Consider the following 18597-nt stretch of genomic DNA (forward strand, 5'->3'; position numbering starts at 1 on the left):
ATTAAACTTGCTTTTAAGAGTGGTTTCCTGTGCTTTTTTGCATGTTTTTGTGAGTTATTCGCTTTGCTTGCATACGTGTGTGTGTGTGTGTGTGTGTGTGTGTGTGTGTGTGTGTGTGTGTGTGTGTGTTTGTTTCCCGTATGATAACTGTGCTCTGCTTGTTTTTTGAGTGCCTGTCGTTATTTGTAGCGGAGGCAACTTTTCTTTCCAAATCAAAACTCAGCTGGCGCAACTGTCTCTGAACAGTACAGAAGAAGTGTGTTTTTATGCGCTTGAGTTTTTGTGTACGCATGTGTGGTGTTCCTGTGTGTGCGTATGCCCACGGGAAAGAGCAATCAAAGGAGCTGTGTGGTGGAGAGATTGTATAAAAGGAGTGAGAGAGGAAACAGAGTGGCAGGCAGCTGAGAGGGCAGCATGTGGGGGTGGACGGGGGGCTGATGCAGGTGCCTAATTCTACCTCAGCCCTCGGCGTTTTCTATTTCATCCATCTCTCTCTTCTCCACTTCTGCACAGGGCTGTTGGAGGATGTAGTAAATCCACCTGCTTCAATTACAACGTTGATTAGCCGATATATCTGTGACAGTAATCAGAATAATAACACACACAGATGGATTTATACAGCATTATACTGTAATCTATTGCATAAGTAATCAGGTAAGAATTTTAAAAAGCTGTGTTCATTCTTCACTTCAAAATTTTAATTACTCATTTTTTTCTCTTCGGAACAGCTTGTTCTCAGGTGTGCAGACGCCCCCGCTCGCAAGGAGCTGCGGTTTACTGTTTTTGCCGGCGAGTGCTGTAAATCACATCGCATTCCCAGCATATGGGATGACAGTTATGGGAATGTATCTGCTGTTTCTTCATCTGGCCCTTAGGCCCGTTTTATCTCTCTCCTAACTAGACAGAAGGAATACAGTCATTGTGGTTTCTGTGTGAGGTCAGGAGGTCAGAAAGAGATCTTACAGCGCTACAGGTCACATATAGGCTGGACGACTGCTCAGGGGATTTCACCAGAAGCCTACAGGATGCATTTTTATGCAGTGAGGCTTTTGGAGGTCAGCAGTTGACCATGGTTGCTCAGCCTATCCTCCTACAACATTTTGTGTGATATCTTATGAAAAGTTTTGCAAAATGTTTCGGGCATTATTCTATGAATGTCAATCAACCCAAGCAATCACTGCTCCTGTGCAAGCCGCTGCAGCATAGAACCTGTAGGCAAAAATTACTTTATTATATGTTGTTAGGTTGAGGAAAAAAAAACACACATATATATATATATATATATATATATATATATATATATATATATATATATATATAATTTTTATTTGCCAGTAATAGACCTTACTCAATTGAACTTACCTAGGTGAAAAACCTGTGCTTGTTTGACAAAAAAACTGACGACTCCAAGCCAAAACATCCTGATCGCCCCCTTGTGGTTGGTTGCAGTACAGGTCATAAACTCCGCCCCAACCATGGTAGTTGATGGGACATTGGCCAAACTAAAAAATCTAGGTTCATTTCAAATACAATCTTTGGTTTGACCCATCTATCCACCCTGACTTAGTCCCTACGCAGACTTTGTCGCTCTTTATACTACATCTTCCTCCTGAGAGGCAGCCCTGTATGTCCTGGCTCACAGTTTACAATTACATGGGTTATATACAAATTACATCGCATTACTGTTAATACATAGGTATAAGTATGAACAATGAATGTGAACAGCCTCATTTGCCAGTTGTTTATAAATAGAGTTGGTTTTCCACACATGGATTGTCGATTCTTGGGAAACAAAACAGGACATGTGTTCAGATAATTTGGTGATGTGGAAATTCTGTAGCTTCCCAGCTAATGCGTGACAGACCAGAGAAGTATGAGGAGAGAAATGGTCATCCTTGGTAACAGGGCCTTACCAGACCAGAGTCGTCTGTACACATGGAAACAGGATGGATCAATATCAGCGGCGTGGTGGAGTAAACTATTCAGCCGTGTGGGAAGGAGACGATGATCCGGCATACTGGAACATGTGACGGTGCTGCAGATGTCTGTTATTTTAGAGAAAGCTATGAGGTCCAAAATGTATTGACACATTTTTTTTTCTTAGTGGGGGTGTATGTGTTTGTGTAAATGTGTGTATCCCCATTTGACAGATCTCCTTTCAGAAAGTGGAGCTGCTTTGAGGATCAATACTGACACACTGTCTGCACAAGTACACACACACACACACACACACACACACACACACACACACACACACACACACACACACAACACACATACACACACTTTTACGCTCACTGTCTCATCTGTCAGTTGACAGAGTTTTCTCCCGCTCCGTGGCTTCTCTTTCCAGCCAAGCAGATGGTGAACATTCAGAATGAAAGCAGATCCTAAGTCCTTTTGGATCTCCATCAATTCGGCAGACTCTGGGACCGTCCTGCACGGGGTTCAAGTTTCTAAGCACCAACTGAGCCTTCTCCGATCTCCAACCAGGGCGTAGTCGCTCCACAGCGCACATATGTCCAGACTAACGGCAGCATTTTTTATTCACTTCACAACAGTCTGCATTCTCTCAAACAAACTGAACAAGGGCTGCTGACGGTTGCTCCCATTGCTCACTCCTTTTGCTCCTCAACAACTCGGCAGATACCTCCACCCTCAGCGGGGTGCTTCTGCGCTTTGCTCTTCCGCATCCTCGCCCAGTGTGTGGCACCCTACTGTGTGCATACAGCAAACACACTGAAAAGCTCATTTCCCCGGTCTTCTCCCGTCTTTGTGTCCCGCTTACCTGTAGCAGCAGCTGTACCCCACAATCCCCCACCCCCACCCCGTGTGTTTTTATGTGACAGAATGAGTAGGATTTATTTCAGCACGCGTGCTCGGACCCTTTAACGGGGCTGGTTTGAAGGCGCGCCGCTTTGAAGCCGGCACCACTCCTAACTGTAAGTGATTTTATGAGACATGTTTCTGTGCCAGTCAGGCAGGCCACTGCGCCACAACCAGATTGGAGGAGAGCAGTGGGGATGCCATTCCAGCACACACCATCTGGGAGACGGTGTGCGTTCTTGTGTATGTGATTATGCACATATGTTTGTGTAGGTGTGTGTTTGCGTGCATGTAAAGGGAGAGGGGTGGTGGTTAGCGCTGGCTGTGAAAAGGAAAAAAAGTTTGGCTTTTTGAGGGAGGCCTCATACTGCCCCTGCCCGCGTCTACTGATTTATGAGCTTGTGAAGGAAATCTCCCATTTGTCACTTTTCATCTCTTTTCTTCACGTCATCCTTTTTTTCTCTCTTTCACTCTCTCTCAATGGAATTCAGCCTTTCCCCAAATCTTCCACTGCTTCCAACCAAAGGAGAGGAAGGAGAAGAGAATAGGAAAGCGGCCAGGAGCGAGCTGCTTTTTTTCTGTATCTGGTTAAAACATGTTGAACAAAAGCCCTGTCTTCGTGAATATGTTTTAGTAAATATTCATAGGTGTTGACATGCCACCGCAATGTATTTTGTTTGTGGTAAGGATGCGTGTCATTAGGCAGTGTATACTTTCTGCCTGTAAATAATTCAAAGCACTTGTTATGGTGCTGTTCCCGCTGCACTGTGGTTTGAGCGTTATTGTTGGAAATAGAAAGAAAACATTCAGTCTAAATCTTTTGTGTGTGTGGAGAACATTTGCGGCCACATGGGACACACAGGTTTGCTGCTAATACCTGCTAGCCAGTACATTACCGCACTGGGGTCACAGTCAGGTCAACTGCAGTCTGGAGCCTTAGTGTGTGTGTGTGTGTGTGTGTGTGTGTGTGTGTGTGTGTGTGTGTGTGTGTGTGCGTGTGTGTGTGCTTATTGTGTGTTTATGTGCCAGTGTGCACTTTACTCACTCAGGTGCTAGCTATAAATCTGCTTCACCCTTTCCTGGCCTGCTGAGGACACAGCAGGAGCGGTTGCGGGTTTCACCCTCTTTCAAAGCAGGGGAGGAGAGAGGAGAGGGAGGGAGAGGGTAAAAGGGTTAGAGGGGAAGAGAGATAAATGAGGGAGGGGGCTTAATGAGAGCCCTGGCTCACATGATTATGGTACTGGCTGATAGAAATCAGGATCTTTCTCAAAGAAGTCAATTAACCCCCTCCCCCCTTCCATAATTATGCATGGATTGCTCCACTGGCTCTTTACTGATAGGGCTGCTCAGCTCAGCTCAATATGCAGACTCATGCTGCCGGTGTCTACAAGCCTTGTGTGTATTGTGAGAAGCATTCGTCAACCTTTTCTTTTTTCCAAATCTGCTGGCAGTCTGCTTTAAACTCAGGGTTTTTTCAAAGCCATTAGTTATCCCCAGTCCCCTCATCTTTCTTCTCACCTGACAAGCTGAGAGAGCCAGTACCGGGCAGGGCCAGGAGGGGGCTCCACCCCAGGAGGCCTCCGGTCATTAGTGCATTAAAGGCTAGATGATGGCTGAACTCTGTGGTCAGAGTAAATAAGCAGTGTTGTAGAATGTCAACACGACCAGGCGGCTCCTTCACAGCACCCACTGTTGACATAACTGCTCTCTTATCTGAGGAGTGCAAAGCCCAGCCCCACAATAGAAAACTGTGCCAGAACAAATACAGTAAGGAGATAGCAACCACACACTCCGACACACACACACACACTGGCTGTGAGGGAATGTGTCGCATGGCACTTCAAATCAAAGCTGCTGCTGATGCAGGCATCAATATGGCACAACACAATGCATAACTGTTATAGCAGGGCTGTACAGTGTTCAAGTGCAATCAAGTTGTGGTCCCAGCACGGGCTGCTCATGCTACCAGACTGCCGGGTGTTCATGTGAGCTCATGAAAATAATGGGGTGTTTAGGATGTCTGTAATCTGGATGAAGGACCTGGACTCTGCTCGTGCTGCTCAACCTGTACAGGGTCTTGTATGTCTGGAAAATGCCTAATTTGAATTTATAGGTGCTCAAATGAAAAAAAAGTCTTTCATCTACATATTATAAATCAAATGTGTCAATCTACATAGATTGGTGTGGGTATAAATGAGTTCGTTACACTTTAATTTTCACAACTGTATTTATAGTGACAGTTTAGATGTGATATTTGTTATTTTGGTGCCTTGAAAATGTTTGAAAAGTGCTTGAATTTTAGAGGAATAAAGGCCGGCTTGACAGTCATGAGACGAGCTCTGCTGACGAGCGGTTTGTGGAAGTTGCAGCTGCAGCTATCACTTGTGTGTCAAGCTGAAGAAAGAGTAAAGAGGGTACAGAGAGAAAGATGGCGCTAGTTTGCTTTTCAAACTCTTGTTTAAGTACCTGTGTCACATTTGCTATTTTTCTGTGTCAAAACATTTCAGTAGGCCCTCTTCCCCTCATTGCCTCACATCACCCTAATAACTCTTCTTTATTCTCCTTAGCTGTCTCTCCCCGTCCCCCTCCGCCTCCCCCTTCCTCTCCATTATGGCCTCTGCCAGGTCTAGACTGAGCTTGGCTCACACTGGCGTTGTGATAACCTGCTGAAAGCTGTTGCTCTCCCGTGGATATGAAGACACCCAGCTGAGGTTTCTCTGCGCTACCTCTCCCCCGTGCTTCCTCCCTTTAACTCCGTGACTCACTGTCTTTCTTCCTCAGATTCCCCAAATCATTTCATTGGTCAGGCCCGCCACATAGCTTAAGGCTTTCTGGCCCAATGCGTAGGTGCTGACATGTTTTATGACCAGCAGAGCTAAGCGTATATTAAAGAAAAATAAGAAAAGCCAACATGTGCACTCATAGGCACACTGTTCAAAGTCATTTTAATGGTTACTCTGGGATGTAGGGTTTTTATTTGAGACCCAAAACACTGCCAGTAGTCCTATTGAGCAGTCGGAAAATATATGATTTTAATTTCCATCCTGCGAACATGTATATAGAGTGGTGTTTTTGTGCGACGTGTATTTGTGTGTTTGAGGATGTGCTATGGCAAACAAAACGAGCAGCTGCAGCACATCTGTTAACTTCGATCAGATGTTGCGAGCCTCCCGTAACCCCACAAGGCCTCCCTCCTCCTCCTCTGTGCCGTTTCTGAATGCGACCTGCAGACAAATGCAGAGTGAAGGAGGAATGACACGTGACCGCGCGGCCCGCCCACCTGTCCAGCAGACGAGATGTGATCAACGCAAAGGAGATAGACGACTGCAATGGTAGCTGTGCAGCCAACCAACCAGACAGACAAGCCATGAGCAGTTGATCAAGATGATATCCCTCCCCTCCGTCTCCCTGGTGTGACCTTGGATTGTGCCTTTTCCTATACTCCTAGCTGTTGAAGCTTATATCAAACTAACCAGCTGGAGAAGGGAGAGGAGAGGCTTTTTATGGCTGCCCTGCTCTATGTTACACTTCATCTGCTCATGTTCGAGTGAGGATGACCTTCTCTCCTCTGTGCAGATTGTAGGAAATGCACCTAATTTTACTCACTTGCTCAAGTGTGTTTGCTGCAGATGTTGAGCAGGCCCCGGCAGCGGCATTCCACGGATGACCAGTGTCCGCAGTCGGGAGACATAACTCATCTTTAAAGCCCAGTTTGTCAGATGCATTTCATAAATTAATTTACTGTGTGATTTGGCTGACCTTGTACACACTTTGTTCCCACTGTAGTCTGCAACAGTGGGAAAGAAGGTGGTTAACTGCTTGGGCCAACTAGAGTATTGTCCTTCCGGCTAAGAAGCTTTGCAACAACAGAAGTCAAGGAGGCGCACACGTATTATACAGTGTGTTCTTTACAAGGTAATACAGTATATCGTTTGGCCTTGGCTAGCCAGGTGCCTTCCCTCCCCTTGTCTGTAGGTTATCAGAACACAAATGGTTGCATTTGTCTTGGCCAACGCTACAAGAATTAAACATTTCTCTTTTGTTCCCCTTGTGAACCAGCAGCAAATTATATTCAGGGCTGCAGAAAGACCTTGGGTTGGCTGGCTGGTGCGGCGGCTCTCGGCTCCGTTATCTGCACTGTTCTGTCTCTGCGCTTCTGACAGGCTACATCAGACGGAGAGAAGCCAGAGCAGGGAGCTGCCTTCTGTTTCTCTCACACACATCACTCCAGGACTTTATCACATTACAGGCCAATCTGAGAGAACTCGGAGGACAGCAGCAAGGCAGTCTCTTCAACCAGGCCCCTTTTTGTCCAGCACTGCTCTCCATGACCTAAAGGAGGCGCCGGGGCCACAGATGGAAGAGGGAGGAAGAGAGGATGGGAGGACAAGAGGGAACAGGACATTCCGACGAGCCCCGGTTGCCAGTTGAATGCTGGGACACTGATTTATGTGCAGTTCTGATGGAGGGAGGGGTGAACCTGTGACTCCCCATAAAACAAGATGTTCATTACCCTCCCAGGCCTCAGGAAAACTGATGGACAAACAAGAGCAGAGAAACAGAGCGCAAGTGGGACGAGGGAGTGGGAGGGAAAGCGTTTTTTTTTTTTTTAAACCAAAATGAAGAGAAAGTGTTTCCATTTTGAAGCACGTGGATGGCGGCAACTGAGGGAAGAGAACGAAGTGATGAGGGAGGACAGAAATATGGAGCTGAGCAGCAGGGGGAAGGAGGGAGAGTGATGGAGGGATGATGGAGAGGGTGTGAGGACGGAAAGGGAAAACCGAGAAGGGGAATGAGTGATGGGGCTCGAAGGAGCAAAGGGAGAAGAGGGGATGAAAGTGAAAAAGGGAAGACAGCAGGCAAAATCTGGCCCAATGAGTGGAGCTGCTTGCAGATTTATGTGGTGTTGTGGGTATCATTATACATCAACCAGAGGAGATGGGGAGACTCGAGCAATGTGACGCCTATGGGGTTGTGTGTGTGTTTATCTGTGTATGTACTGCACCGCACTTTTATTCTCCATCCTCATGCTGTTCATGTCTCCTCCAAAGTAAACTGACTTCTGAATTCGACAGAACACACTCGCCTGTGGTGAGGTAACATCCACCCACATCCACACTCCACTTTTCCGAAGCCTATCTATGTAGCACCGCTGGTTGAGAGAAGAGAGGTTCAGACCACCCAGGACTGGGTAGTCAAAGAGCTGCTTTGATGTGGCACAAGCATATGTGCAGTGCATGGGTACAATCTCTGCTAAAACACACTCGCAAAACACAGTTTTACTGCCTCCTGTGCGGCATCATTACTCCTCGTCACTGGAGCGCTGGGATGCTAGAAACGAAAAAGAAAAAGAGAGTGAGAGAGAGAGAGGCAGCCACCTCCTGTGCCAGGCAGTGCCAGGCTGAAACACTGGAGCCGTATGGTCACCCTGAGGGAGGGGAAACCTGCCCAGTCTAACCACATCTCAATTAACCAATTAAGTTCAAAAGTTAACAGGGGACTAATTAGAGAGAATAGTGCTGAGCACTTGTTTAATTTGCCTTTTTCCCACTACCAGGCATGTCTGTGTCCATGACCTGGCGGGCTGAGCTTTGGCTGCGTCGGCTGAAACATGGCACGCAAGCCGCCGTTAGTCACCCATCCATCCCGTTGGCCAGAACATAAAACCAATGGATTTAGACAGATCAGTCATCAGCTGTAAAACAAACCAGATCCAGAGCATTCCACGTGATGTTTCCAGTGGAACAGGAGAACCATGAAAATCCCATTTTTGGATCTGGAGATTGAGAGACCTGTGAGAGAATGCTCAAAAGTGGAGTGGACAGTTTTTAGTCATATCTAACGTGGCCGTTTCCTGTTTGCCCCCCTCGTATTTTGTCCTGCAGATGGGTTTTAATGGATGCCAAATGGGAGGTTTAGTGCCTCACTATTGGCCTGTTGGAGTCTCCTTTTAACACCATCATATTAAATGACTTGTGTTTAGGACTCGAGGCTACGGCGCGCTCCTCTCGTTGACAATATGCCTCGGGCAGAGAGTGTTTGTAACTTACCACTAACAGTACAAATTTTATCCCTGTGTTCAAGAGGAGGAAGGGGGGTTGCTATATTGGCTGCTACCACCAATAAAAGATATGTGGGCTGTATGACACAATTGTAGTGGGGCTGCTTTGAGCCCCGAAGCCAAATGCAGTGTGTTTGGAATCAGGCTGACAGCTAGATAGAGAGAGAGAGGTGAGAAATCCCTCTTTGACTCTGCTCGTTTTCCAGCGGGGATATCTTTGTGCTCTGATTTTTTTTGGGCTTTATTTGAAGGCTGTGACAATTTAAGTTCCTGCATGGTTGATTAGCTGTGTGCGTGTGTTTCTGCATGTGTGTGTATGAGGAAGAGGGTGAGGGAAGTCTTGGATGTCAGGATGCAGTTTGAGGGGTGAAGGACTCCCCTGTTGTATGTGAGGCCCTGGAGGATTCCTCCCCCCTTCCTCTTTTCCTCCTCCTCCCTTCTTCTTCTTCAGCCCCCCTTACACTCATCCCTTCCTCTGTGAGATCCACAATGCTGGGAAGAAATGTGTCATTAACAGGGGAGACCAAAATAATGTTTATGGGCTCAAGCAGCACTGAAATCATTTTCCATATCAGTGCAACTGCCTGGGCCCTGTGGGGGAGTAAATCTGATTTTCTCCTCCCTGTGCCAATGGGAAACATCATGGGAAAGAAAACAGATTGGATTGTTAGAGAGATGGCCTGACGCAGCTGTGGGCGGCTCTTTTTGTGTTTGGGTGTGTTACTGTGTGTGTGTATCATGAGAGAGGAAGACAGAGACAACTAGAGAGGGGAAGAGAAGGAGAGAAAGCAAAATACAAATGCGGATGTTTAGCGTGCGTGTGTGTGGATGAGAGGATGAGATGGATGAGCCCCACTATGGTAATCACAATTTCATGCCTCAGGAATAAAGAGCCGGAACGCAGCAAACGGCCCTGAAACGGCCTCATGTAACAATGGGTCAGTTAACAAGCACACTCACCAAAGTTTGGACAGATAACAAATGGTTCTCCTTGAGGAGTGTGTAGCTGCCCTGTATACAAAGAACAAAGTGCTTCTGGGCCTGCGAGCGCTCAGCAAAATGTCAGGCGTTTATTGTCCATTCCATAAGAAACACTTGCATTTCATCTGAACCAAGCCACAAAAAAGAATGGTTTTCTTAAGTAGTGTGGAGGGGGATTTAATGCTGATTGAAATAACAAGGTAATGCTTGGAGAGTAAACACTCTTTGCCTGGTTTAATATGAACTTCCTGTTTCATCATGACCATTCGAGTTCTCAAGAAAAAGATAGCATGAGAGAAATTGAAAGCGGAGTTTGTGTTGTGACATAGCTTTTCTTGTGTGTGCTATTAAATCTGTGTTGTGGGAGTAGGGAATGTGAGTGAGCATGTGTGGGTGGGTGTAAAAGGAAGGTAATGGGCCTTGAGCTCATTTGTCCTGGCCTGGTCCTGCTGCTGTTTCGAATCTGTCCTCCCACCTCCTGTGTCCCGGCCTGGAATGTCTGCTTGTTCTGCACAGATGAGGCCAGTGACTCAGCACACTACTGCACTTTCACACGGATCAGAGCCAGCACACCTAAACACAGATCCAAGCCCAAAACTTAGCCGTTTTCTCCAAAAACTCATGTCCCAGCTAGATTTTGTCCAGTTTCCTCTCCAGACTGTCTCGATCAGCGACATAAAGGTCCTGACTCACCAAAATAGTCTTGACTGGAGAATGAAGTCACGCTCCCTCTGCGTGTTTTTAATCTTCAGAGCTTCTCTGTTCTTTATTAACAACAACAAATTGTTGTGATTGCCGGTCTTGCCACGCGTGCATGTGAGTCTGTTGCTCTGCGCTGCTCTGAAATGGCGCAATTGCTGATGATGCCTTCCCGATTTATGGTGTTGTGAAAGCATATAGGCCACCCGTTGCCTCCCCCTCAGGTTAACTCACTATTGCTGTTTTTAGGACTGTTTGCGGTGGCGTTAGCCCCATTAGCATAGCTCAGACAGCTCAGCCACAGCCATGTTGTGAGCTGTGTGCAGGCAATCGATATCCTCTGAATTCAACCTCTTTACTTACACCCCGGATCTTCTTCCTCTGTGGCCTTCGCCCCTCAGCCACTTCTTACTTTGACAATCAGAGCTCTTATTGTCTCTTAAACGACACACTTCCTGGTCTGCTCCGCTGCAAATAGCTCCACCGGTGCCGTGTGTCCAGCTCTTTATTTACTGTGCCCATAAAACACCTCTACAGCAGGAACTCTTCCAGACATTGCTATCTCTTCCAGTCTGCCTACCCCGGCCCCCCTCCACACCACTGTTGGCACAGGAGTGATGGGATTAGAGGTGGAGCCCCTTTGTGACAATGATTATACTCCCAGAAAAGGAGGCTTTATGAATGATTAATTGGAATAAAATTGAGGTGGAATACCCCTTGAGGAGGCTGGCCAGGTAGTGGCACACATGTGATACCAGCTGTTTCTGCACACTCCTGGACAATAACATAGGAGTGTGAGAAAGAGAATAGATGGAGAGAAACATATAGTGGTGGGATGTGTGGATGTTCTTTGACATCGCTCCACCCCAACTAGAACAAAATATCCCTCAGAGACATTTTTTTCCTATCTGTTTTCTCTGCAGCATCGTGGCCTGTGTGGAGCCATTGTTGTTTTCAGGCTCGCTGCCAAGACAGGACGAGCCAGTTGGACTAATTTGTTTAGGATTAGAATCTCTTATCCCGATCATGTCAACTTGTATATTGTATAAACAGCTGGGTAAAGTGGGCGGGGGGCCTTGGCTGACCTCCCTGAGCCAATTTTATTTGCATACTCCAAAGATTTTTTTTTACCAAATTCAATTTTAACCCCGCCATCGCTTCAATTGCGAGCAAGTGGCTGACCACGAAGCCACTCTGCAAACACAGGCTGTCAACTTTCAGCGAGACGACCACCATACGCACACACAATCACACACAATCACACACACAGAGGCTCGCATATGCTCGGCGACACACACTCCCACACACTCTCTGCTGCTCTTTCACTCTCAAAAGTTTCTCACACCTCCTCACACCCTTATCTACACTTCTAGTCTAAACTCTCGCCCCTAGCCCCTCCTCTGGATGTTGCCCTGTCATCCGTTCTCACTCTCTTCCTCCGTCCATTCTTCCAACTGCTTCTCCCGCTCCCTTTCCACTTCTCCCACCCCCGCACTGACCACATCCACTAAACTCACTCCACAGGCACGCAGTGTGGAGAGTGTCGGAGGCGTGCGCTGCTGGCACTTTCCCCCACCCCTGCACTGGGCTCGGCTCCAGGACCGGACCGCCTGCTCGCTCTCTCTCTCACTTCAGTATGCTTCTGATCAGTCCAGCCTCCTACTACAGTTGTAGAGGGGGCCGGCTCCCTGAGTCCCACCATCCAACCACCCACCAACCCAAAAAGATAAAGTCAGGGAGGGAGTTTGTATAGCGGGGGAAAAGCAACTACAACAACAAAAAAACTCCTGCGACAGTTGTTTCCGAAGTGAGGAGGAATTTGGCTACCATTTGCGCTAATGTTTTCAAGATGACTTTGACTGTTTGAAGGAAATCCCCCCTCTTTAGTAGCCATTTGAAATTCCTTCTGTGTTTTATTGTGAGGAAGTAGGCTCTGGGTTAGTCAGCGGCCCTCCAGGGTAGCGTGTGCAGTCTGTCTGGGGCTGCCGGTGTCTACAGCTGCTCGATCCAATCCAGTTTCCCCGCGTTGCCAGAGAGGGTCAGAAAACGTAGTTGTGTGTTTATGAGTGAATATGTGTGTGGAAAGTCTGGCTGGCTTTTTCTTGGGCGTCTGAATTCCTGGGCAGAACATGGAACTACATCGGTAGGAAAGTCTGATGAGAAAGACACATCCTTCTCAATATGTTTTCACTTGGTAAGTTAACTTATTTCTTCGCTTCTGTCTTCGGTCTCGACTCGCTGCTCTCAGGCTCCTTCTTTAAATTACTCAAATGTTAAAGAGGCAAACCAGGCCACATTACGAACTCGTCTGAAATCATAAATCCCATATACAATACATGTGTCTTGTCTCGGTGTGTCAGAGATCCAAAGCAGTGCCAGGAACAGCTACTTCACTAGCCGCTGGATTCTTGCTTTCTCTTTGATCATCCAACTCTTGCTGATATTGATTTAATTTATTTGAGACAAGAAAGAAGGGTGTGTGTGTTTTGTCACCGGACATGACAGAGGGAGGCTATATGAGTTGTGATCGTTCAGGGTGAAGAGCTACAGAGCCTGGCTGCCACATGGCACTGACCGCTGACAGTGCAACCTCAACGGCTCATGCTTACTGACTCTTTCTGTGATCGGAGGTTTTATAAAGTGAACGTGTGTGTTTCTATCTCCTGCCTTTTCTTCTTTTCTCCTCCCCTCTCTGGCGCTGGTTGATCAGCGAGCTGTGGAGAACAGGTTGATGCAGTCACACCTGCAATTTTCTCCCTGTCTCTCTTCTCCTCTTGTCACCATCACTCTCATCTCTCGTTGTCTGTCTGGTGTCCTTGTCTAGACGACACGTCCATCCGTCCCTTCGGGCTGCTGTCTGCAGATAAGACAGAGAGCCGCAGACTAACCTGGCTCATTTTTCAAGAGCAGACAGGGAAATATGATGCACGGTGAAATAATTGTACTTTATCTTCTCTTAGACAATAGGCATAGTCGTAGATCTGCGCCTGTGTGTGTGTATGTGTGTCCAAGAGCATGTGAATGGGTGTGTATTTCTCCAGGAGGAAATTTTGATCTGATTCCCAGCATTCAAAAGAACAACGTGTTGTGGGTGGGTGCTTGTTGTCTTCTCAGCTTTTCTTTTTTTTTTCTTCTCCCCATCACTTCTTGGCCCACATGAATCCCTTTACATCCTATTATTGTATAATTCCTTGTTAAGACACCAAACAAGCACTCAGCCATGAGTTACACTAATGAGTAGGGGCAAAGATTATGACACCTCCCCTCCTTGCAGCCTTACAATTGAAACCAGATTAGATTCAGGGGAAAAGGTGTGTGTATGTGTGTGTTTAAGAGCTGCACAGAAGCTCGGGTGGGGCTTTAAGGTAGGTTGGAAAGGCTGTTGTTGCTGAGCAGCACACTGACCAACTGCATCTGCCCACTGCTGTTGTAATGGCTAGCATTCAGCCTCCTTGCCTCAAGCGCTGTTTCTCTTCGGTTCCCATGACAACTGGGCCTTCATTCTCCCCGCTCCGCCTCCCCGCCTGCTGCTCACTCCGTGCCGTGCACGGGGGCCTCTGCCTGGGCCCACATTACCGCGTGCGCACGCATGAGTGTTTAGCTTGTTGTGCACAAACTGGACTCCGTCACCCTGCACACACGCATACTAGAGCGTGGGTGGAGTAGCACTTAACACCTCCACCTCCAGAGGTTCTGGGATATTTGGATGTTTGTTTCTGTGTTTGTACATTTGAACCTATTTGAACACTACTGTGCTAGCGAGGGTGTCAGGGTGGGATGTTTAGATGTCAGGGAGGGACGTGGGGTTCCCCCATCCCAATGCTCTCCCCTCTCCTTTAATTCTCTAATAGGATTAATCTTCATCGCTGTCAGGGATCGGCGCCGATTAGGATGCACATGACCCGATTTTCTTAAGAGCCCATACAAGTGCACTGCTGGCACCACTTAAGAACCTGGACAAATAAATAAACAGGGTTTTAAAAAAAAAAATACAGGCAGCAAAAACACAACTTTTACAAGAAGCTGGCATAGCGGTGCCAGGCTCCCTGGATCCATGTCACTGTTTAATAAGCTGCTAAATAAACAGTTAGTCCAGCACCGGTGCTGTCATGCCCCGGACCTTTGCTCCACTTGTTTCTGCACTGCTTTGTTTGGCACCCAGACTAAAAACGGCCCCAACACCAAGGCACCAGCCCACTTTAATAACCTGTGTGCTTTCTCACCGACACCTCTGATTCATTAGGCTTTGAATGGTTTTAGGAAGGGCATTATATTAAAACAGTGTGCTCATATCCTTTAACAGTGTTATGAGAATGCTTGCGCAAACTGCAAGGGAAAGACATTTTTGCGCAGCATCCTGTGCCGTATACTTCTCAGCAGGAGGCAAACGGCAGACACAACACAGAGGGAGGGTTCATTTACTGAGTGACAGGCTGTGGAGTCAGCAATAGTCAATGTGACTGAGGTGAAGGCAACTGCATTGTTATTCTGTGCTACTACAGTTTACATTGGACCAATGCCCTTCTCCCAGTACAGACTTTATGGCCAAACTGGATCACTGAGAGCTCTGATTCGGTTGTGTATGAGTTGATCTGAGACCCCGCTAAGGTTTTCCTTCAATCCCCTGCTCCCCTAGCATCAGCTTAAACTTCAAAGATCCCCTTGCCTGACATCTAGACATTCCCGTTTTATGTATTGTCCCTCTCTTCTCCTTGTCTTTCTGGCAGAGGCTCTCTCCTCTCTTGGTGTGTGAAGAGGGGCTTCGCGGCCTCTCTCTGTCACTCTCTATGTCTCTCTCACCCTTTCTCTCTCTCTGGGGCGAGGCTGTTAATAATGCAGGAGGATTAGCTGATTTATGTGAGCCGGAGGCGCTGTGGAAAGCTGGGGTTCCTGGGGGCGACAGGCAGAAAGAGAGGGCCGAGGAGTGTGCAATGTTGAGGGCGGTGCCATACAGGAGCCCTGGGTGTCTGGATGATGGGGGCTGGATGTGTGCCCAGCGAGCACGCTGGCAGTAATCCACCCCCCACTGCCCCTGAACCCCACCCTGCACTCTACAGAGCTCTGCCAGGAGCGCTCCGCAGGGTCAGGGGTGATCGGAGGTGGCGGCGGAGAAGGAAGGAAGAGGAGGGGGGCTACTGTATTATCATCAGGCTCCCTCCCACTGATGTGCACAATGTTGCTATGGCACCCATTCCTCCTACACATATTTAAAGGAGTGCTGTCAAAATTAACATGATATTTTTTTGGATTAATTTGAAATATTTAACAAGTTAAAACAATATCGCAAAATAAAAGTTGTGGGCTGTAGAAAGCTGAGTTTTGTCGTGATATCTTGTCAAGAAGAGGTCTAAATAACACAGTTACATTTAGGTGAGGGAAATCATTTCAAAAGGTGTTCCTCTCACCTCAAGATAACGGAATGAAAATTGGTTCTATGTTTCGATGGGTACCCACGAATCTCCCCTTTACAGACATACTGTATATACATTATTACAAGTATGGTCTTAAGAAGAAAAATTCCAATTATTGCTATTAATCACAGCAAATTGTGCAATCAATTAAAACATTTTTTTATTGACAGCTCTAAATTATAGTTCCATCGGTAACGCTTTATATTAAGGTCCTTGTAATAACCATTAATTAACAAGTAATAAGGCCCTTGTAAGTCCTTACAAGATGCTTATTAACATTATTGTGTGTTTGTTAGCTTATATAAGTGTTAATAATAGCATTACAAACACCCATGACCCACCCATTGTCTTTGCCATGCCTTTATTAATCTTATTTTGTTTGCTTATTGATATTAAAATATACTTTATTGCTCATCTATTATAAGTTAACTTTAAGTTAACTATGCTTTTTGCAACTACCGGATCTAAAGCGAGAACAATGCCTTATTACTTGTTAATTAATGCTTATTAAGGACCTTATTATAAAGCGTTATTGTTCCATCCTGGAAATGTTTGTAATTGTAGGGAAGTTCCCCTTTTGTGTTTTTGCATGTGTTCTGTATTCTGTCCCCAGCATTGCATTAGAAAACAGATTTTTCTCATTTCTTCTCAAAAGATTGACTCATAAGTACAATAACATTTTCAGCCGATGATAGGAAATTTATATTTTTGTGTATTAATCTGATAAAGAAATGATAACCATGACCACACGCAAATCCAGTAGGTGCTGGTATGCACCTTAAAAGTTGGTTTGTGATCCAGCAATTGACACAGAAGAAGAAGCGCAGCATTCTAACTAGAGTCAAAGATCACAGTTAGCAGGTTCCCCACAGGTTCAAAGGAAGACATACAATAGCAATTTGCACACTAAATCTTGTAAGTTATGAGTTTTATTTTATTTTGTATTTAGTTGTATTGAGTATTTAATTCATCACCATGTCCGATTGACAGATTAGGTCAAAGCATTTAATATGAATTTTAAGGCAAAATGCCTAAATTTCACAAGAAAAAATTAGAGTCAGAACAGGCTGTTTGTTTTAGTTGCGTTAACAATTGTGATGTCAGTTAGGTTTGGTTAGGCCAGAGATATGGCATATTAAATTATCCGTCTTTCCTCACTTCATCTTAGCCTTCCTAACCCTCAGGTGTGCGTAAAATACAGGTTTTAAAATACAGCAATGTTAAATTATTGTTTATCTTATCAGCATCAGCCATGAGAAGCAGATAATTATTGGTTATCAGCAGACAAAAAATCCATATAGTGCATCCCTAGTTTTTATAGCAGATTTTTCTGTTGTACCAAAACAAAACTAATTACCAATCTTGAAACAAACAAGGGACATAAAACACTTTGCTTCTTATATTTTCTCCTGTGGCCAAATTTTGGAGGCTATTTGTGTTGCTCTGTTTAATATGCTGGTTAAACACTAAGCAGACTGTTATTGTTTTTTCGTCAGTTTGTGAGAGACTGTCGTGTGAACACACACACACACACACACACACACACACACACACACGGTTGGTTTTAAGGTGGTTTTCGAGGTAGAGTAAGGCTGGGGATTGTGGGGGATTTCCACCTGTCTGGGCCTGTGGTGCAAAGTGTGACAGAAGTGTGTGTGTGCAGAAATATTTATCCATACCTATTTTTATGTGTGAAGTCTGTGTGTGTGTGTGTGTGTGTGTGTGTGTGTGTGTGTGTGTGTGTGTGTGTGTGTGTGTGTGTGTGTGTGTGTGTGTGTGTGTGTGTGTGTGTGTGTGTGTGTGTGTGTGTGTGTGTGTGTGTGTGTGTGTGTGTGTGTGTGTGTGCGCTCTGCATGCTCCTGTGCTCCGGCCCATGAGCCATAGACTATTCGGTGCAGAAGCGAGCAGCAGACTGATGGGTTTATCCCTGCTGTCTGCCCAGAGGATGAGCTCACTCACCGCCTGGCTGATTAAGACTTCCACGCAATTGTTCTCGCACTCCCAGAAAAGGATCGATTCATGTTTGGACTGATTCATGCTTAAAGAAAATCACACAACGTTCCTTGTTAGATCAGCTTGTCATCAGGGGCTGATAATGAATTTTTACCGTGTTGCTCTCCCCGACGTTTTCACAGCTAACCTCGTCCGCACAATGTATGATACACCGATGTGTGAGTTTGTGCAAGTATGTGCATGTGTGCTCTCATCCGGCCATCATACATATGCATGAGACTTCACGGCAGTGTGACTTGGGGGAAATGAATGTGCAAAGAGTCGGGCACCCGGGCCCCTCGCTCAAGTGCACTGGCGGGCGCGTAATGGGAATGTAATTTAAGCAGTGGTTAATCAGTGTGTTTTCTCCAGCTTGCCCAGCAATGCATAATAGACAATCAGCCCCCAGTCACACGGGCGTTGCTACGAATGGTCAATTACTCATCATAGTCTTGTTAAACACACAGTTCAGCCAGCCAGGGACAGATTGCACTGCTGGTGCCATCATTATGGTAAAGAACAAAGCAAAGAAATGCTATGTGTCAGAAAGAAAAGGGGATGGACGGAGGGAAAGAAGACACAATGAGGGTTTGTGAGAGTCATGTACATTTCTGCTCATGGAGACGG

At 46.2% G+C, this 18597-nt stretch overlaps 1 protein-coding gene across 1 annotated transcript in view; it reads left to right on the top strand.

Annotated features, from left to right (window-relative positions):
• LOC131983042 (BAH and coiled-coil domain-containing protein 1) overlaps positions 1–18597 on the top strand; it is a 71561-nt gene that overhangs the window by 14878 nt on the left and 38086 nt on the right. The window lies entirely within an intron of this gene.

Source organism: Centropristis striata, chromosome 13, assembly GCF_030273125.1.
Source record: "Centropristis striata isolate RG_2023a ecotype Rhode Island chromosome 13, C.striata_1.0, whole genome shotgun sequence".
In the NCBI taxonomy this organism is placed as follows: Eukaryota; Metazoa; Chordata; class Actinopteri; order Perciformes; family Serranidae; genus Centropristis; species Centropristis striata.